This window comes from Eschrichtius robustus, chromosome 21, assembly GCF_028021215.1.
Source record: "Eschrichtius robustus isolate mEscRob2 chromosome 21, mEscRob2.pri, whole genome shotgun sequence".
Classification (NCBI taxonomy): Eukaryota; Metazoa; Chordata; class Mammalia; order Artiodactyla; family Eschrichtiidae; genus Eschrichtius; species Eschrichtius robustus.
Window position 1 is genome coordinate 34016372 of NC_090844.1, and position 22299 is coordinate 34038670.

The 22299-nt window shown below is 45.6% G+C and overlaps 1 protein-coding gene across 10 annotated transcripts in view; it reads right to left on the minus strand.

The window, feature by feature from the left end:
• Window positions 1-22299, minus strand: part of SLC20A2 (solute carrier family 20 member 2) — a 108264-nt gene that overhangs the window by 54968 nt on the left and 30997 nt on the right. For 2 of the 10 annotated variants that reach the window (XM_068532376.1, XM_068532367.1), the window contains one exon: window positions 4839-4988. The exons of 6 other annotated variants lie outside the window; for them this stretch is intronic. The gene's annotated coding sequence lies outside the window, so the exon portion shown is untranslated. Of the gene's footprint in view, window positions 1-2217; window positions 2448-4838; window positions 4989-5602; window positions 5924-22299 lie in introns of those variants that run through there. 2 more of the 10 variants (XM_068532375.1, XM_068532374.1) reach the window with 2 other exon arrangements.

Here is a 22299-nt window from a genome sequence, read left to right on the forward strand (position 1 = left end):
GAAGGCAGGGTAGGCAATGCTACAAGGCACACGATGAAATAAAAAATGTGCCCTGACCACCTTCTCATTTTCTAAGCTTTGTAGTCCATGCAATCCTGGAGATTCTGGGCCCAATGGAGACACAGGAAAAGACCACTCTAAAGGCAACAGACAACGTTCTATAAATGAAAATACAAAATTAAGCCATTCTGGACCAATATTATCTATCTTAAAATATAAAAGAGTTCTAGATGAAAGCTCATCTGTCAGGTTAGGTGGCCCAGAGGGCCAACAAGGACAATACTCAACAGATATCTACTGCATGCCCCTGCGTGCCCGTCACGAGGAAGATGCTGAGCGATGACGGACGGGGTCCTGCACGTGCGACGCTCCCATCCAGGGAGGGAAACAGGTGCTCATCGACAAACACACGTCAGACCATCAGCTGCAGCCGATGCTACGGAGGCAGGAGGCTCTCGCTGCACGCGCAGCGTCACGAGCGCACGGATGGCGGCAAGGCCTGCTCTGCGCGGGCAGGAGAGGGTGCCCTGCCATCTAAGGACGGGGGGTCAACCCGCGACTGGGGGAGGCGTTCCAGGCGGTTCCCAGCTGGGAATGAGCGGGATGAGGGGAGGGGACCGGTGGCAGCCGGGGTGAGGGGCCCACGACGGAAGCTGAGCTGGACCATATTAAAAACTGTGGTCACCGACTAACAACAGGGGGCGCTAAAAGGGTGCTGACATGCTCAGACCCTCCTTCTGGGAAGCCCCCTGGCCACAGTGGGAAGAGGGGACAGGATGGAGGCCGGCGTGGACGTGGGGAGACTGCCTACGAGGCCCCTGCATGGCGCAGACGGGGTGTCCTGGGCCCGGGGCAGGGGTGGTGACAGCGGAAGAGAAGTAACGCAGAGAAGCCAACCGTGGCGTTGGCTTGTCAACAGCGGTGGAGGGAGGAGAGCTGGCGCCTACCTGTGGAGCTGGGCTGAAAAGTCACTGAGCAGGGTGTGTTTTCCCTTCTGCACTGTACTTGGTTTTGTTTGTGGGTGGCAGGATGGTGTCTGAGCACAGTTCGTGGCTGGACACGGCACACACAGGGGCGAAGGCAGCTCAGCAGCGATGCCCTCAGCCCAGCTTTGCTTGGAGTGAGGCTTTTCATTGTCTTTATGATCCCCCTGGCACCATTTCAGAGCCGGGATTCCCTCTCCTACTTAGATGACCTTAGATAACTTACTTCCACAACTGTGTCTATGTTTTCTCCTTCACACTCAAACCCTCAGCCAACCAGCTTACGTCCAAAAGCAGCTGGTTGAGGAGAAATGCTTGCCCCTTTTCTGAGACCAGATGATTTCTATCTTGCATGATATTTACCCGGCCAGTTTCTTATTGCAAGTACCAACACCCTGACTTTCTCCACTGATTTTTATCAAATGTGAGCAAAATACAGAGCTTAAATAACCACACAATCTGCTCTATGGAAAAAGATAGCAACACCGCTGAAACCGAGCCCTCGGCAGGCCAGAGGACCACTGTGCAGGAGGCCACAGTGGGAGTTTGCCAAGAACAGGGCCCAAATTCAGAGCGGCTGAGGCCCGACCAGGATGCCGTCGGGGAGTGCTGGTGTCTGAAAGTAGGATTTTGAAGGGAGGTGATCACATCAGTGGGGAAATCTGACTTATTCAATAAATGATGCTGGGACAACGTGCTAGCTGCTAACTATCTGGAAGGAAGAAAAAAGTGAGATCCCTACCTCACACCAAGTTAAAGATTTAAACGTAAAAATTGAAACCTGAAGAAAATGAGAACGTAGGTAAATATTTACTTAACATTGGGATGGGGAAGCCTAGACCTGACATTGAAGGCGGTTAATGGAAAGAATCAACACATGTGAGTTCCCGGGAATCCTGCAGCTGGAGACAGAGGAGTCTGAGGTGTGGAAGCATCACTTGGAAATGCCTCTTCTCGTCCTCAGCAATGGTTCTCAACAAGGGGCAGTGCTGTTTGGAACCTCCAGCGAATGCCTTGTTCCTTCTAACTCTCCTAGGAGGGCTTTTCTGAAAAAGGTCAGGACGAGGTGGGAGGAGGTTGGAACAAGCTTCCTCTTTCCGTCTCCTTCCCCGAGTGTGAAAGCCCCTAAATGGCCGGGATTCACAGGACTGAAGGTTACGAGATAGTCGTCAATTTTCAGATGCCATCAACCTCCTGCACTGGAGGAACAGAGCCCTTCAACTGTTTGACTTACTGCAGGAGGTACTGAGGGTTTCATAAGCTGTGTCCGAAAAGCGTCCTGTTCACAAGATCCTGTCTTTCCTCAGTGCCTTCTGAATAAGCTGCTCAGATCGGCTCTCCTGCCCTCGTGTCTGGGCCTTCGGCTCTAAATGAGCCCTCCTCAGGGCTCCTGAGTTGAGGCTTATAGATTCTCTTCTTCCACGAGCATCCGCCTCAACTCTCCCTTACACCCTCTTCTCCACCCTAGAAACCGGAATGTTAAAAGAAGGGTGAAAACAAACGTTCTCAGGATATTTCTAGTCACGTTTGTACGCTGACGTTGCTGAGTTGTAGCACTTAATAGACATTTGAGCACAGAGGAGCTTGGGCGGGAGGGTCCTGCTCTGAAATGCTGCCAAAGGCGACACCCGAGGAGACCCCTGACCCCTCCAGCAAAGGTGCTGCTCCGCCCCCCTCCCCCCTGCACACCCCTCCCCCCAGCCTGGGGTCTAACCATCTCCCCAGTCGGGCTACCAGCCCCAGACAACCAGGTCGGTGGCAGACTGTGGCCTGTTCAGGAGCTCAGACCCACGCAGAAAAGAATCCCAGAGATGACTGTTGGCTTCTTCCCCAAGCACACACCTCTTTTGATCAACTCATGTGCCAATTTCAAACTCAGCTTTTTAAAGAACACCTCTCATCCTGCAGGATGCTTACTGAGCTGCCCTTACATTTCACCCGATAACTTCGCAGTCCTTCTCCTGTCCCCATGATGCAGAAGGAATTCAATGCATCTATAAAATGTCTTATTTCCTGGGTCAGCTAGGAAACAGCGTAAGTAGGGCAAGGTCCTACTTGATGAGGCTTAATCTCATTTACTGACATGAGCTGAGTCATAATTAATAGTTGCTTACATCCTCCAGCTTGATACACTCAAAAGCAGATACGAGGAGAGTATCCACTGAGCTGCTTCTGGGCTGTGAGGATCTCTTCCCTGACACTCACGGGCCACACCCAGGCCAGGCCCTCCCTTTGACAGATGACGGGAGGGAGCCGGGTCCCCCATGCAGAGAACCTGGGGCTCTGAAGTAATTTTCCAACACCTTCCCTGAGGCCCAAGTGCTTCACACACACCCTCCGAAAATGTACCACCTGCTCTCCCGGAAACCGGGGCTGGATCTTGAATTCTGACACTTAAGTCGAAATATCTCTTCAGGGGCACGATGTGAAATCCAGTAACCCTCTGCTACATGTGGGTGAGCCTGACTAGTAAGACAAAGAAACTACCAGCTTTTCCTGGTAACAAAAAACGGGAGATTCACTTTTGGAATCTTATGACTTGCAGAGAACAGTAAAGCAGAAACATTTTTCTTTCACCATTCAGGATGTAGATCTTGTCATAAGGAGTTTCTATTAACAACATCATTCTTGAGTAGCTCACGAAAACATCGACTGCACACGCTTCAATGTTAAAAAGACAGTTTAAAAAGTAATAGTATAGTTAGGGCAGAAAACGCTGAGTTTCACATTTTCACACGAATGATAAAAAATGGAAACATTACTAGAATGGGTCTGAAACTGGCCTCCGCCCCCTTTAAACGGCATAGTCACAGATAAGCGGAGCGGCCCTGGGAGCAGAGGGGCCTGGAGAAAGGCAGGTGGACGCTGTTCTGATGACGGCAGAGGCAGGGGGACGGGCAGAGGGGACGAGGAGGGGAGAAGAGGGAGAAAATGACGTCGGAAGGAAAGGTGACAGCGCAGCCAGAGGTTAGGCACCACCTGGAACAGGGGTTTGGAGGCAGAGGGTGCAGGTAACAGAGGCAGGAGGAGCAGGTGTCCTCGCTGGGGACTGAGCATGGACACAGAGCCTGGAAACGATGACGTACGACGTGCAAAGTGAACGACGCGGGACTTCCCTGGTGGCGCAGTGGCTAAGCCTCTGCGCTCCCAATGCAGGGGGCCCGGGTTCCATCCCTGGTCGGGGAACTGGATCCTGCATGCACGCCGCAACTAAGGAGTCCGCCTGCCGCAGCTAAGACCTGGTGCAACCAAATAAATTAAAAAAAAAAAAAAAAAGGGAACGACGCAAACTGGAACAGAAGTGGCCAGGACGTCGGCCAACAGATGCGGCCCCTGCCCAGCCCTGTGTGTCCTTCGCCTCCTCCTTTTCTCCCTGCTCTTAGAAAGGAGCATTTGTTTCTCCTGCCCGGAGAAGGGGAAAGAGCACAGGACCAGTCAGGGCCCCGGGTCCATGCCACTCCAGCCTGCTCCTGGCTCCACAGCCCTGGGCAAGTCATATCAACGCCTCATCTGAAAAGTGGGAAGAACGGCACACAGCATGGTGGTGGGTGAAGGCCCCCAGCTCAGCGCCACGGATCCACACGTGGCGACCTGCTGTTACTGGCAGATAAAGCCCTGGGCAGCGGTCAGGAAACCTGAAGCCCAAGCCTGGCTCTGCTACTAACTAGCAACGTGACCATGGGTAAGTCCCGTCTCACCATCTGCAAAGGAGAACAGTAATAGCAAATCTAATGCCTGCAAAGTGTTTTGTAAGTTGCGGTTAGCCTCAAGCAGCTTGAAGTTATGGTATCACTGTCGTCACAGGAATTGGAACAGCGTGAGGTTCCCAAATCCTTCTAGAAGGATCTTTCTCACTTGCATGCCCCCGTCTCCCTCCGGTGCTGCTCTTCTTCCTCGATGTGCCGACTCTGGCCTTGTCTTTGCTTGAAGACGGACATACACTGTTAAGGCACAGGAGCTTCTTTGAGGGGTGGAGGGAGGTGAAGCGGTAGAGAAAAAAGAACCCTAAAAGGTACGAAGAGAAAAAATCCACACAAAATGGTAAAGCCACTTTGGAAAACAATTTGGTGGTTTCTTATACAATAAAGCGTACAAGCCAGCAGCCCCATTCTGAGGTGTATTTACCCAAGAGAAATGGAAACACACGTCTACACAGGAAACTTTCTGTTCTCTCTCGAGTATGGTGGTGGTTACACTACTATGCATGTGTGTCACAACTCATGGCACTGTACGCTTACAACTGGTGGGCTTGACTGTATATAAATTATGCCTCAATCAAGCTGATTAGAAAATAACACTGGAATATATAAATAGGTGAGGTGATGGATGCATTAATTAACGAGATGGCAAGAATCCTTTCGCAATGTAGATGTACAAATACATATCAAATCATCACGGCGTACACTTTAAATTGTTAACATTTAAATGGTAGTATTTTACCATTTTATTTGTCAGTTATATCTCAACAGAGCTGAGGAAAAAAAGAAGGAAAACAACAGGGTCATCTTGGATATTTTCCCTTCCTGTACTGCCACACTGTCCCCCCAACCCCCAAGTCCCTTAGGATAAAGTATAAAAGTTAAATAGTTAAAAACAGAAAGAAAGAGCCACTCCCTTACCTGAGGAAAGAAGGAACATTCCACTCAGACACAGTAAAACCGGCCAGTGCAACCAACGGAGCCAGGGGTCAGGGGCAGGCTGTCACCCTTGCTCCAAACAATGGTGTCGAGAAGCAAAGAGCACACCAGATCAGAGAAGGAGGCTGCACTGCACAGGGAAAGCCCACAGAAAGGGACTCAGACGCAGCTGTTCCGAGGCCAGAGACGAGAGAGGAAGGCCTGCTGCTGGGAGAGCCTGCTGACCGCCCTTCAAGACGGGCACTTAGTGCCTCCACAGAGAAAAGAACAGCCGGCCTTCCCGTGGAGATAAGTCTCCATCAGTTCCGCAGGACCCAAAAAGAGGTACCCTTCAAGAGCATTCAAGGTTAGGGCAAATCTAAGCATTTCAGCTGAAAATCACTTCTGTGGAGGGCCACAGACTGCAGGTGCTTTAAATCTGAACTTGCAGACATCTCATGTACCAAAGCTTCCAGGAGGTCAGTTACAGTAGATGAGAGCATGAGATAATAAAAGTGTCACCTTGTTTGTAACTCCAATACCAAACTCGAAAATCAGTCCAGTAATGTCATCTCCCAAAAGTACAGTCAGAAATGATTTACACAGTTCCGAGCAATGGTGTTTACTTTCATATGAGGAACGGTGCTTGTACACTTGCCAGGCTGGGCCAGAGGCAGGGCCATCCCAGTCCTCTACCTTGAATGAGGAGGACTCAGGTAGGGAATGGTGTACTTTATGACATCAGTCTCAAAAGTTCAAGAAAACAAGTAAATAATTTAAAATGTGAATAAATACTCATGTACAAAGATGTTTATTAACAGGGTCATTTATAATGATCATGAAAAAGAGGAAACCACCTAACTGTCCCCAGACAGGAGAATGGCTGCGGAAACACGGGTGACTTCTAAAGACGAAATATTATGTAGTCACTAAAATGGTGTAACTTGAGAGTTTTACATGACATTGGAACATAGTAATAATGCTAAGTGAAAAATCAGTACACAAAATGGCCTGGGCCATATTTCAACCGTGTTTAAGAATGCACCGGGGGCTAAGGGACTAAAGAAACATGCCCAATAAGAGCGACTCTCTCTAGGTGTTCTTTACATTTTTTGATATTATGAAAATTGTCTACAATGAGCCATTACTACTTTTATGAATAAAAAAAAAAAGTTCAAACACTACAAAGAAAAGTACTTTTATTTTTAAAGTTAGGCATGTACAACAAAAACAGGCTTAGTTTTTCCTAGTACAGAAAATGAATTTCACATGAATCTGTCTGTTTTCAGCCTAGGCCTCTCAGACAATTCTTTCTTCCTTACGACCCACAACTTAAGATGCAGAATACGTCTTCTGTTCTCTTCATTTATCTTATCTTTGTTTTTCACTTTCAAGGCTGTCCCTTCGTTGCGGTGTCTGAGCCCTCGGTGGATAGGTCACTGCATGGTTTGGGGCCTCGATGTGCAGGAGTCTAAAGGTTCCTCCTCGGTCACACTTGCTCTTTCTCTGGATTCTTTCTTCAGCCTTCTCATGCTCCTCTGGAGGCTTTGGCCATCAGGACTGAACTTCACCCAAAGAATAAGAACATTTCCTGCTGGTCCAAGTACTTCACAGTAGTTGAGGTTAATGTTTACAAGAAACAACCTAGGATGAACTCTTTTAGCCTGTCTTGGTTCACAGAATTAGAGAATCATAAAACATTCGATCTGGAGGGACTTTTAGAAGTTATCTATTCCAATTTTGGTCCTTCTGAAGATGTGACTGTCCTGAGAGTACAGCTTGTGATTATCCACTTACTACGTAGGCGGCGCTCAAACGAAACCCGTGTGAAGGCAGCGGAAGTCATGCCCCTGGCTGACATGCATCAGGCTTTCTTAATGACCCTACTCCTGACCCCGGGGGTTGGGACACCTTGAGGTCCTGGCCTCAGCCAGGGGTGGGGAGGCAGAGACCATGGGGAAAGAGCAGAGGGTGATAAAGAGAGCGGGTTACCAAGAAGGCTGCAGAGCCTGCACCCTGGAACGTTTTCAGGGTCAGCTGATGTCTCAAGTGCTGTCCAGCTCCATTATTTTACATCATCCAGAGACCACAGGGCCGGGAAGAGGCGGTTTAGCCTGGAACTATGAACCACAGGATTGTCCTGCGGGGAGACGGAGTGGAAATTTCTGACCCTCTCCTGAGCAGTGCAGTCAACGGCCTTCATGAATTTATGGAACATGAACAAACTTATTTTGGTCCTCTAGCTACAGTTTCCACTGCAGAGCCTGTGGGCTCAGCCCTTCTGTACCAGGCCCCGTTCCGGATATATTCACTCTCCCTCCTGCATTTTTGTCATTCTGACATTTAAATTTCTTGTTGGCTCATAAAGCGTGTGTGTTATTCAGATGTTTTCCACACAGCCTTTTGCTCCCTGGGAAGGCACTGTCTAAACCTAGGAAGTAAAAATATTTTTTAAAGGATGAAGAAATAAAAGCAAAATTAATTCAAATGAATTAAAAGTTAAAGGAGTTAGGATGATTTGTCCTGAAGAAGGGAAGATTTAGGAGGTCCTACATGACTTACATGAAAAATATTTCTTAAAAACGGAAAGACAGCCTCAGGAGGCATAAGTGCTAGTTTTCTGGAGGTGTTCAAATGGGATCTGAATGACTGAGTGATGGGTTAGAGCAACAAGGCCCCTACCTATTGTTTCCATTTTAAACGGATAATTCAGTGATTCCATGAAAAGGTTACCAAAAGGAAATACATTATCAGCCACTCTTTACCCAGTTGGAGATACAGCAAACACTCTTTCCAACGACAGGCGAATGGATAGACAAGATGTGGCACATACATACAATGGAATATTACTCAGCCATAAAAAGGAACGAAATTGGGTCATTTGTAGACACGTGGATGGACCTAGAGTCTGTCATACAGAGTGAAGTAAGCCAGAAAGAGAAAAGCAAGTATCGTATATTAACGCATACGTGTGGAACCTAGAAAAATGGTACAGACGAACCTATTTGCAGGGCAGGAATAGAGACGTAGACGTAGCGAACGGACATGTGAACACAGAGGGGGAAGGGGAGGGTGGGATGAATTGGGAGATTAGGTTTGACATAAATACACTACCATGTGTAAGTAAAATAGCTAGCTAGTGGGAATCTGCTGTATAGCACAGGGAGCTCAGCTCAGTGCTCTGTGACGACCTAGAGGGGTGGGATGGGGGCTAGTGGGTGGGAGGGAGGTCCAAGAAGGAGAGGATATAGGTATACATAGAGCTGATTCACTTTGCTGTACAGCAGAAACTAACACAATACTGTAAAGCAATTATACTGCAATTTTTTAAAAAAAGTCTTTCATTGTAATAAGAAAAACTACACTCAGGAGGAAAAAACTTTGTAACTGAATGGGTTGCCACACACTGCAATAAGCTCCCACTGGAAATGTGGAACGACTTGCAGTGAAGATTTGAAAAAGATTTGAAAAATAGATTATTACCATCTTGCGGAGTGTTTTAGGTGCAATACTGCTTGAAAGCCAGGGACTAGAACAGCTGAGCTTTACACATTTTCTCCCACTCCAAGACAGAAGTGGCTTCTGAACGTTTTTCCCTTTCTGTAGGCACCATAGACAGATTCCCTCCAAATATTCTAGGTAAATTTTTTTCTTCACTCCTAACCAAAAATAGATGCGTTTTCATGAGCAAATCACTTAACATCACATCCCTTCTATCAACTGGCAAACCTAGGATCACTTGTTCCAGTTCTGTGCCCTGAAGTGTTGGGCTGCTTGGCTAAGTTCCAGGAACTATATTAGGGAAATACTTTCCCTTCAGCCGCAGTTTAAAATGGAACTATGTATATAAATAGATATCTTGGTTCTTACATATTTATTTGCTAATTCTGTTCCAAGTGTAATGGAAGCTCAATAAAAATGTGAATGACACAAAAACATTGATTCCTGATATCACTACATATTATTTCTGTTAATGGAACATTAGTATAAATAGAAGAGTTGATAGATGAAGATTATTATCTTAAGTATTTTCCATGCTCAACTTATAGCCCCATATTTCTTGTTCTCATTCCAGAGGTTCTTAAGCAATAGTTCTTAGGCAGCAGAAGCAAGAGAGGACAGATAGCTATTAAAATGATTTAGTTGGACTTTTTGGGATGTAGCAAAGTCTGTTCAAGGCTCTGAAGTGCCTCATCAGAAGGCTGCAAACTTGATTCAGTTCCACCAGTAAGTGCAAAAGAGCAGTGTAAGTAGCCTAAACAAGGCAATAAGTCCATAAATTGTTCATCTGGTTGGTAAGTCAGGTGAAAGTTTAGCAGTTCTTCATATCTCTGAGACTATGAAATTAAAGTCTTGTTACCAAATTAAGAAACCATAAGCATTTACTTGATATCACCTTCAAAGGACCACGGAGACAGAAGTTAAAAAATATAAGAGAGATAAGACAGTTTATAAGATTTCTTTGAAAATAATTTCCCGATTCTGAGAGTACTCCTGGCACTTCATTCCTTATGCATGATTAAGATAAACTTTCCTGGGCAAGTCACTAGCTCCCTTTGCCTCAGTTTTTCCTTCAGAAAAACTTAGAGCTGGGGAGGATGCTTTGATGTGAACATAAAGGGCTTTCTTATAATAACCAGAAAGCAACCAGATATAAGCTACTCTTTACTGATGTTTTAAATCAGTTAAGAAAAATATGTAACTATACTGTCTTTTATCATTACCTACTTAATTACCTTTACTGGAGTTCGTGTGTGTATTCAAATTGTTGTCTTGTGTCACTTCCTTTCAGCCTAACGAACTTCTTTTAGTATTTCTTGTAAGGCAGATCTGCTAGGAGGGGATTCTCTCAGTTTTCATTTACTTGGGAATGCTTTTATTTCGAAAGACAGCTCTGCAGGATGCAGGACTCTCTCAGCACTTTCACACGTCTTCTCACTGCCTGTGGGCCTCCACTGTTCCTGATGAGACGTCAGCTGTAGTCTTGGTGGGCTTCCCTTATACTCCACAAGTCACTTCTCCCTTGCTGCTTTCCGATTTTCTCACTTTCAAAATTTTGACTATAATATGTCTGAGTGTGGATCTCTTTGTGTTTATCCTCGTTGGCGTTTGTTAAGCATTCCGGGTGTGTAGGTTAGTGTTTTTCATCAGCTTGGGGAAGTTGTCAGCCGTGACTTCTTTGAGTGTTTCTTCTGCCCCTTTCTCTCTCTTCTACTTCTGGTATTCCCATTGTGACACTTAACAGTGGCCTATATTTTTCTGAGGTTCTGTTCATTTTTCTTCATTCTTCTCTCTTTCAGTTCTTCAGACCAGATAATCTCTGTCACTCTATCTTCAAGTTTGCTGATTCCTTCTTCTGACAACTCAAATCCACGGTGCAGCCCCCTAATGAGTTTTTCATTTTGGTTACTGTAGTTTTCAACTCGAAAATATCCACTTTAAAAAAATGTTTTAATTGTGGTTAAAATAAACATAAAATTTACCATTTAACCATTTTTAAGTGTATAGTTCAGTGACATTAAGTACATTCACATTATTGTGCAAACATCCCAATCATCCATCTACAGAACTTTTCACCTCAAACGGAAACTCTATACCCATTAAACAACAATTTTCCATTCTCCCTGGCAACCACCATTTTACCTTCTGTCTCTATGAATTTGACTACTCTATCATATGAGTGACATTATACAGTATTTGTCTTTTTGTGACTGTCTTAACTTCACTTAGCATAATGTCTTCAAAGTTCACCCATGTTGTAGTATGTGTCAGAATTTCCTTCGTTTTTTTAGGCTGAGTAATAGTCCATTGTATGTATAGACCACATTTTGTTTATCCATTCATCTGCTGATAGACCTCTGGGTTGCTTCTACCTCTTGGCTATTGTGAATAATGGCATTAAAATGGGTGTACAAATACCTCTTCAGGTCCCTGCTTTCAATTCTTTCGGGTATACACCCAGAAGTGGGACTGCTGGGTCGTATGGTGATTCTGGTTTTAATTTTTTGAGGAACTGCCATACTATTTTGTACCGCAGCTGCACCATTGTACATTCCCACCAGCAGTGCACAAAGGTTCCAATTTCTCCACATGCTCACCAACACATTATTTTCTATTTTATTTTGTTTTCTAATAGTAGCCATCCTAATGGGTGTGAGGTGATATGTCTCACTGTGATTTTGATTTTCATTTCTCTAACGATTAGTGATGGTGAGCATCTTTTCATGTGCTTGCTGGCCATTTGGAAATCTTCTTTGGAGAAATGTCTATTTAAGCGCTTTGCCCATTTCTGAACCAAGCTGTTTTTTGCTGTTGTTGTAGGAGATTTTTACACATTTATATTTTGGATAATAACCCTTCATCAGATACATGATTTACAAATGCTTTCTCCCATTCTGTAGGTTGGCTTTTCACTCTATTGATTGCGTCTTTCGATGTGCAGAAGCTTTTAATTTTGATGTAGTCCAATTTATCTGTCCTTACTTTTGCTGCTTTTGCTTTTGGTGTCATATCTACATTTGGTTCTTTTTTTTTTTTTTTGATCATTTCTATCTCTTTAAGAATACTCTCTATGCGATGAGTTACTGCTCCCACATCTTCCTTTAATTCTTTAAGAATGGTTTCTTTTAGCTTTTGAACTAAGAAAATAAAATAATAGCTTCTTTGAAGTCTTTGTCTGCTAAGTTCAGTAACTGGGCCCCTCCCAAAGCAGTCTCTACTGCCCAGTTTCTCTAACATGTCCCATAATTTTCTGTTGAAAAATGGACATTTTAGATAATATATTGTAGCCACTCTGGTTACTGGTTACTCCCTCCCCACCAGAGGTTTGTTGTTGTTATCTGGTTGTTTGTTTACTTGGCTGGACTAATTCTGTGGAAGTCCACTTTCCCTACAGGGTACAGCTGTTGATGTCCCTGCTCAGATATTTCTCCCTTTTATATACTTCAGTCTGGCTTGCTAGGGATCACCCTTGGGACAGCATAAGACACTTACTGGTCAAAGGTTGTGCTTAAGTCCCCTTAGCTAGTTAGATTTTCACCCTCTACCATGACGTTTGGGGCTTAGAGACTACTTTCACAGTTCAGAGAGCAAGGGGTGGAGGGAAGGTCTGAATATAAAGGAGCTGCACAAGAGTTGGAATTATTATGTATCCTGGCTGTGCTGGTGGCCATAAAAACCTGAGCATGTGTAAAACCTCATACCACTGTACACCAGAAAAAGTGAATTTTACTGTACGTAAATTTTTAAGTGACTGGATTTGTCTTTTAAGAAAAGATACCTCGGGGGGCTTCCCTGGTGGCGCAGTGGTTGAGAATCTGCCTGCCAATGCAGGGGGCACGGGTTCGAGCCCTGGTCTGGGAAGATCCCACATGCCGCGGAGCAACTGGGCCCGTGAGCCACAATTACTGAGCCTGCGCGTCTGGAGCCTGTGCTCCGCAACAAGAGAGGCCACGACAGTGAGAGCCCCGCGCACCGCGATGAAGAGTGGCCCCCGCCTGCCACAACTAGAGAAAGCCCTCGCACAGAAACGAAGACCCAACACAGCAATCAATCAATCAATCAATCAATCAATAAAAAAGAAAAGATACCTCTACACCGGTACTGCTCTTACACAGCTGGATCCAATTTGATCACTTGGGTTCTTAAAAGTTCAGTACTTAATAGTTAATAAGGGGACAGAAAACAAAATCTTATTATACTACTGCCTACTGGGGGTCATTTCTTCTCAGAACACAATACAAACTAAACTTAAAAAACCATATCCTTCTAATGCTTAATAGTTAGTATGATAAGGTCAAGCTTTTATACCTGACCAAAGAAGTCTCTTCTGGATTAGGCGTCGTCATTTTTCTTCAAGTAAAAATTCTGGATTTCCTTAATTGTTACTGACAAGGCCCACAGAGCCTGAAGACACTATGACTTAAAGATCAAGGAAAAATCAAACGAATGTAAACAAAAGTAGAGATGGCAAAAATCAGGCCTGACAGACAAGGTGTAAGGCTGGACGCACTGCCTGCCGGGTCCCCAGGGATCCTCAAGTCTGCACAGCAGGCTGAGGCACAGAGTGACAGAACAACTCAGCGAGGCTCTCTTCCCGCTCCGGCCACCACTTTAATTTCAGGTCAAGTTGAAAGCAATCCCTCTTTCTTTTTTTTTTTTTTTTTAAACTTTTATGATAGTAGATGAGCTCATTTATAACTCCCAACCACCTCGCTACGTTGAGTACATCCGTACCCTCTCATTTTTGCTTTTAATCTTCAGAGTAAAGGCAAAAACAAACAAAACAAAAAGGGAATGAACAAAGAAAAAAACAAAAAGGAAGAAACTCAGTCCAAATTTTTAAGCCAAGATTCATTCTCCTCTTGCTCTTACAAAAGCCACCCTTTCCCTCGACAGCCACCAGTTTCCTGCCTTTTCTAATGTAGTCTATAGTTTCACGAAATACTTTTATCTGCTTTACCCCTTTTATTTTTTTTTTATTTTTTTATAAATTTATTTATTTATTTTTGGCTGTGTTGGATCTTCGTTGCTGTGCGCGGGCTTTCTCTAGTTGTGGCGAGCGGGGGCTACTCTTCGTTGCGGTGTGCGGGCTTCTCACTGCGGTGGCTTCTCTTGTTGCAGAGCACGGGCTCTAGGCACGCGGGCTTCAGTAGTTGTGGCGCACGGGCTTAGCTGCTCCGCGGCATGTGGGATCTTCCCAGACCAGGGCTCGAACCTGTGTCCCCTGCATTGGCAGATGGATTTTTAACCACTGCGCCTCCAGGGAAGTCCCTGCTTTATCCCTTTTAAAAGGATGCTCTCTTTCTTCCTTCGTGCCACTCAACTGGCAAAGCCTTCTATCAATCAAACTGTGACCACCTACTTATTCATCTTGAAACACATCTGTGCTCTCACCGTGTGCGGATAGCTCTGTGTCTCACTGAAGTTGGAACCGCTTGGTGGCAAGGATGTGCGGAAGTGGCCTCCACAGTCCTCACTGGGAACAGGGTTCCATCCACTGAATATCTGACTATCTGGGTTAAACTATTCACCCACTGCTCTTTTCCCCTCCCCTGCCCAGAGAAAATGAAGATAAACCCATGGGGGACGTGTCTTTACTTCCTCGGGGAGGCAAGAGTGTGGAGAAGGATTACGAGATGATTCCTACTGTATAAGTGCAGGAGAAAGAGACAAAGATGATGAAGAAAGGAAAGAGAGGATGAGGAGAAGAACGCTCCTTGTAAGGATGAAAACAGTAGGAAGGAAACTTGAAAAACCAGCTTTCTCAGTTCTCAGGATTCCAGGAAACACTCCTGATGAGTAACAAAGGTTCTGAACCAAAGACTAGGTCAAAACGTGGTTGTACACGATCCTAGATTCCTTCTGGTTTCTCAAGGCTCTTTGGCTTTAAATTAAGCTTAAGGTATCAGTCCTGTTGACAGTGGATTCAACTGAATCTCAGTCCAGACCTCCGTCTTCAAGTGAACCTGGGGATGGATCCACGCATTTGGTCCGAGGCTTAGGAAGAGACGAAATGAGAGACCCTTTACATAACCATCAAAAGGACTTACCCTCTCGACTCACCATACAAAGCGAGTAGAAAGGGAGGTCTCCTGCTTCTGCTCAAGACTTTCTTAAATCAACGGCCACCCGTACCACAGCAGCTCCCCAAAACAGCCTTCTGATTAAGGCCACAAGGACATCCTGGCAGCGTGTGGCAGAAGTAACTGAGACAGCCGGTGCTCTCCTACAGGGCCATCACTCACCTCAGTAAACGCTGCTGAGATACACGCAGATACCACACAGCTAAGTACTGTGGAAACACTACCCGAGGCCCCCAGCACATGGTTCCACCACCCACTACTCTGGATCCACGATCCAGAAGGATGGCCCCTGACAAAACTTAAGTGGGTAATCATAACACTAGGCATACCATTTTAATGACTTTTTAAAATATGCTGGATTCCCCAGCTCCCTGTCTTCGCTCTCCACAAAACACTGAACCTGAGACCATGGCCAATTTGACATTCATGTGAGAGTTCACGGAACCTCCAGAGCACCCAGTAGTGACGGCAGACCCCTGCTGAATGCCCTTCACACTGCAGAATTAACAGGATCAACCTTCACTGGTAATTGCTACACATCAGCCTATGTGGGCCTCTTCTCAAGAAACAAGATCTCAAGTCTCTGCCTTACGGTTTTCCATTGTAAAAATAATATGCGTGCATATAAAATTTTTGGTAAATATGGAAAAGGAGAAAGTAAGGCAAGGAACAATGCTCCTAGCCCACCACTGCAAAATGACCATTGTTTTTGTGTATACTTTGGTGCACTAGTTTTATCCACAGGGGTAGGCATTAATTATGTAAGCCACTGGGAGGCCACTGGTGAATTAAATAAAATATAGAACTCAAAATAAAAATGAGTTACAGGGCTTCCCTGGTGGCGCAGTGGTTAAGAATCCTCCTGCCAATGCAGGGGACACGGGTTCGATCCCTGGTCCGGGAAGATCCCACATGCCGCGGAGCAACTGAGCCCGTGCGCCACAACTACTGAGCCCGTGCTCTAGAGCCCGCGAGCCACAAGTACTGAGCCCACGTGCCACAACTACTGAAGCCCGTGTGCCTAGAGCCCGTGCTCCGCAACGAGAAGCCACCGCAATGAGAAGCCCGTGCACCGCCACGAAGAGTAGCCCCCGCTCGCTGCAACTGGAGAAAGCCCGCGCGCAGCAACGAAGACCCAACGCAGCCAAAAATAAATAAATAAATAAGTTTATTAAAAAGAAATTAATTACAATAGTTCCTTTTTGAAAAGAAAGTTTTTCATTATTACATAAGTAATATATGCTCGTTGAAGAAAAAAAGTTTAAAATACAGGTAACCAAAAAGCCAGGGGAAAAACATCATGCGTGAGCTCATTTCCTACACATAACTATTGTTTATATTTGGTGCACTGCATTCTTTTTTTATGTACATATAAATGCCTTCCTTTTAAAACAGGAATTAAAGCCACTGGCCCATTTAAAAATGCCTTCCATTCAAAAAATGAGGTGATACACGTTTTCTGTAACCTGATAGTTTTACTCCATGTACATCCAACATCATCATTTCAAACGGCTGCAGTGTGTTGCATTATATGGCAACACCATAAATTATTTAACCTGTACCTTACTTGGTTGTCTCTGGGGATCTTTTATTGAATTATTAGGTGAGTAATTCTTGTGTAGTCTAATAACCAGCTAAAGAGTTTTTTTTCCTGTCCTTTCGAAGACATTAAATTTTTTGACTCAACAACTACCATGAGACAAAGTTAATCCCAAACCATTTAACCACTCTCATTTAAAAAAAATTTTTTTAAATTAATTAATTAATTAATCTTTGGCTGCGCTGGGACTTTGTTGCTGCGCACAGGCTTTCTCTAGTTGTGGCGAGCTGGGGCTACTCTTCGTTGCGGTGCACGGGCTTCTCATTGCGGTGGCTTCCCTTGTTGCGGAGCACAGGCTCTAGGCGTGCGGGCTTCAGTAGTTGTGGCACGTGGGTTCAGTAGTTGTGGCATGCAGGCTCAGTAGTTGTGGCTCACGGGCTCTAGAGCACAGGCTCAGTAGTTGTGGCGCACGGGCTTAGTTGCTCCGCGGCATGTGGGATCTTCCCGGACCATCGCTCGAACCTGTGTCCCCTGCATTGGCAGGCAGACTCTTAAACCACTGCGCCACCAGGGAAGTCCCATCACTCTCATTTTTAATGACACATCTGTGGACTAGATATGACTGATTTTAGAAACAAAATTACTTCTGCCAGGGCGAAATACCGAAGAAGACTATTTTGTCATTTCTCTTTGTACAGAAATGAAAATAGCCTTTTGCCTGCTACCATGAAGAACCAAATCAAGCAGCCATTTGGCTTTCCTCTACTGGATATATAGTTATTGAGAATTCAGGGGTTTTAAAGATAGTATTTTCTATTCAGAGACTGATCCAGGGCGTTAGAAGTCAGTCGTCTCTGCTCTCTGAATCACTAAGACAAACCTGTCTTCTCTGTGTGCAACCCCCACAGGGACCAGGTCTCACATACTCTGTGCGTGGACACAGATGTAGAACGTGACAGTACACGCGGCCTCATGTCTGAGAAGTCAGTTTTTTCCAACATAACGAGGTCTGAAGACTCAGTGACAGCCTTGGAATACTCACCTGCCACCTTCACCCTCTGTCTCCCATGACAAGGCAAACGAGTCTATGCCAGACTGCCCTCACTTGAAGGAATGTTGAATACTCTGCAAATGTGTGATAAAGAACAGCTATAAAAGCTAAGGATGCCACTATCCCCGTTCCCAGCGCTGAGCTCTGAGGGCCTCAGAGCCGAGCCAAGGCAGGACGTGGCCTCTCTGGGGACAACAGTGCGATCCTGGTGTGACACTTTCTAGGCACCACTGGCAAAACATGTCCTCAGAGAACCCTTTCTTCACTCTGATCACAGGAAGCCCTGATTGTCCTAAACGCTATACAAAGTGTAACACACACACTCTCCGTAGTTTGTTTTCAACCCCAGACAACTCCTTCAAGCAAAAGTACAAAGGAAAAATACACAAAAGGGCAAAGACAACTAAATTAAGATGCATTTTTATTATGTGCAAAATGGGGGGCTGCGCGGGGAGGAGAGGGACTCAGGAGTAAGTACCTGGACTGGGGAGGGTCAGAACTGCCAGCTGCCCGATTCGAGATCATTAATTACACAGGCAGGGGCGGAGCACCTGTGGCCTTGGACGGTGCAACGGAATAATTCACTAGGTATTTGTGTTAAGTGCCTACTAGGTGTCCCGTTGGTTGTTTGCTGCGGATACAAAACAACAGGATAAACAGGTCCCTATCCTCCGGCTCTAAGGGAGACCCACTACCACAATATATTTAGGTCCCCCTGTCCCCAGCTTCCAGGTGGCAGGTGGAACTCCCCGTGCAGGCACGAGGGATGGCATCCTGCAGGCGGAAGGGACAGAGTTGGGAAGATGGGGTGGCATCACACTGCCCCTGTCCCCACGCTTCTTCTGAAATGGGGAAGAGCCCCCCTGAAATGGGGACTGTCACAGCAGTCTGCTGCACAGAGGGGTCACGGGCCAACATCAAGGGGCTCCCTATTTTCCCAGCTGCCCAAACCTGCCCTCAGGTGGCTGCTGAGAAGTCACACGGGGAGCAGACAGTCTATTTAATGACACTGTGATAGAGCAGAAGCAGGAGATATAATACAGTGTGACTTCTATCACAATATCTCATCTGCTCCTCATCTGAAATGGGCACTGTCTTAACTACTGAGTTCAGAAAAGTAATTGCAAAATTCTCCTGGGTAATTATTAGTCTTCTCTCGGTGACAGAGGAAATCCAGAGCAAAGTTAGGGCTAGAGGGGGCTGTGACAGGTCACTTAACTCCTGACTTCAGACAGAATATTGAAAACACTGCAAACAAATATAAACCCATTTTTAGATGACTTCAGGAAAAACGTTTATATTTTCCAGTACCCAAATTCCCCATTTTGTAATACTCTTCTTTGTACCTTATCTAGTGGTCCTCCCGCTTCATCCGAGTCACTTGGGGGGTGAGCTAAAACACAGATTGCTGGGTCCCACCTGCACAGTTTCTGAATCAACAGGTCTTGGGTGGGGCCTGAGAATGTGCATTTCTCACAAGCTCCCAGGTGGTACTGATGCTGAGGGTACTAGGACCACACATTGAGGACCACGGTTCTAACCTAACCCTTACTGGACCAAACCCTTACATCCTCAATAGAACTGGATACTAATTGGCCATCATCCCCTGGTCCAGAGGCACACAGATACTGGAATAACAATTCAAGAGTCCCCTGGTCATTTTTTTCCCTTCAGCCTAAATAATAGATGTTCCCTAACATCTTATTATAGGCATCATTTTTCAACCCTTTAATCATTTTTGAGGTTCTCTGTTGGGATCTCTCCAAGTCCCTTTTAGTTGTGGAGCCGTGAACGAGACCCGGAACCTTAGTCAGAGATGGGATGAGGTTGACTACAAAGGGAAAATGACTCACAGATTCATACCACATCCTCCTTTTATTAATCTCTTATACCCGAGCTTGCCTTGTTAGCTGCCTCTGATTCCTGTCCTTCTGACACCGTTCTGGGCTGCAGTCATGCTGAGCTGACCTTCGAAACGCCTTTCTTCAGAGAAGCTCAGAGCACTTCTCTAACTGATACAACTGTTGACTCGACATCCCCAGCCAGATTGGGGATGAAGTAACTTGTTCAATCGTGTATTAGTTTAAGAGGGAGAGAAAATCGGGAACCCAAGTGCAGGTTTCTATCCAGACATCACTCTGTGGAGAAAGAAGCTCCTTACTTTTATGCGGTATCAAGTGTCCTCTTTATAGACTAATTAACAGTCCCTTTCCAGGTGCAGGTGAAACTCCTGATCTCCTTCCCTGTGTGGGGAATCGTCCCAGAGACCTGGGGCTGTGGATTGGGCCCTGGGGGCCATCCCCCTCTTACCTCCATCACTTCCCCAGCTGCTGGAAGAGACAGGGAAGCAGGGCCCCGTGGCACTGCCGGCTGCCCGAATCCTACGGAAGGCGGAAGCCCAGATGGACTGAAAGCAGCCCACGGGTGACCCCCGACCCTCCCCATTTGTCTTCTTTTCCTTCCTTCTATTCCTTGCTCTGCAGGTTTACTCAGTGTGCAAGTCGCGGCCCAGGCTCTGTCCCGCCTAATTTGAGCATGTGGGCTCTTTGAGAGTAGGAACTATGCTTTCTTTGTGCATTGTATGGCTCTGGGGGTGCTTAATACATGCTAAATAGTAACAGCCGTCCCAGCATTTCCAGAAGCAATCGGCATTCCTGCCGAGGACCAGGTCCTATTACCATACACTTGTGCCCAAGACAGGCAGCGCTGAAGACACCCCTCCGCTCACTGCTCCTTTCATTCGGAACTCAACGTATCAAATCCTATTCCTGCAAGAGTTCCTTCTGAAAGAGAACATTCTAGAAGTGTGATCACCGAGCACATGCATTAGGCTCCCAACCAAAAGGCAACCTGTTAGATAATGTAAGTCTAGCCACACAGTTAGCTACTAAAAACCGCATGTGGATGAAGGGGAGCCAGAGAAAAGGTTCCTCTCCACTTCCCTGAAAACCCTGCAAAGCTTCAGAGCAGACGGCTCTTGTCTAGGAATGACGTCACAGTAAAAGAAATCTACCGCGATCAGGAGTCAACTCTGTCAGAGCCTCTGGGGCTGTAACTATTTTAAGAGGGAGAGGACTAGGACAGGAGGGCAGGCTGCCAGGGAGAGCAGCTTAAACAGCGCTGGAGGACACACCTGCACCAAGTTAAGTGCAGGAGGGCTACGGGAGGCTCAGGCGTGCCCGGCACACGGCCGAAACCACGGGTCCCGGGCTCCTTCCACAGGCCACAAAGCTGCCCACGTTTCTCAGCATCTGGACCCCCTGCTGGTGACTCTAGGTTGAGCTCATTGTGATTGGTCACGGCCAAGGTCACAAGTAGTCAACAGAGCCTCTTCTCAGGAGGGCACCGAGACCACTGTCCCTTTACCAGGCACCCGGGGTGAACAGCAGGAGGAGAACCGCGGCTCCAGCAAACAGGAGAAATTTCCACCCTGACACTGACATCACCTCCTGGCCTAGGTCACTCTCTCAAAGCGCATAAATCACAAAAACAAACACTCGGAAAGTGTCTACAAGCATTTTAGTAACTCCTCCTAAAAGAACATATGCTTCCTTGTAGTAAAAACACCTTTGGAAACTTCTTTCTGTTAAATTAAAAACATGGATAAATCTTAAACAGTTTTTCTTTTTCGCAGGACTAAACGACAATTGAGCGGATGAATAATAGCTTGAAAAGGATCTAATACCCAACCACAGTATACCTCTAAAAACACTCCACTGAGACTCTGATGGTGCCTTATTAACAGTCAAAAGTAAGAACAGTTACTCTCTTCGGATAAAAGTATATATTCTGCAGAATATCCTGGAACAAAGTCCCTTTAACTGCTGAAGATGACATTACAGACTTTTCTGTTATAATTACAATGAATCCGGATGGCAAATTTCTCTTCTACTCAATAAAGAGACTTAAGCTGAAAAAAAAAAAAAGTTTATTTCTAAAAATAGCCCAAGAACTCAGTTCTATTTTCCCCATCTTACATTCTTTTCCTACTAACTGTACCACTGAAACATTTCCTTTCATTGTTGGCACCTTGGGCTGTTCGGATTTAAAATCAGACAATACATACTAACAAAGAAGTCTTTAAATGCAGCTTTCCAAATGGAAAATGGCATCTGAGGGCAAGCCTTCCTCCGGGCCCACAGATGATGGAGCCCTAACGCCTGGGAGCAGCTACTACCCCCTGTTAGAACTGTTTCATTAAAATCAACATTCCCAGGGGGGAGATAATCTACGTATTAATTGATAAAGAAATTCCTGCCAGGTTCTGTGTTATAAGCAAGTTGTTTGGCATGAAGTCCGAGTCTTCTGAATTAAAACACACTTCAAACTAAGCAAGGTGATTCAGACTTAATTGAAAATATTCTACATTAAAATCTTTAGTCTTCTTCAGTCCAAATTTAAGTTGGCGACTTGTTACATTAAGAGCAGTTAAGATTAGGGAATTCTTCCAGAAGATAATTTCAATTACTTTCCAAAAGCTTCCTCCTAAATTCATTTTATTTTTTTAAGGGCTTCTCTTTAGGAG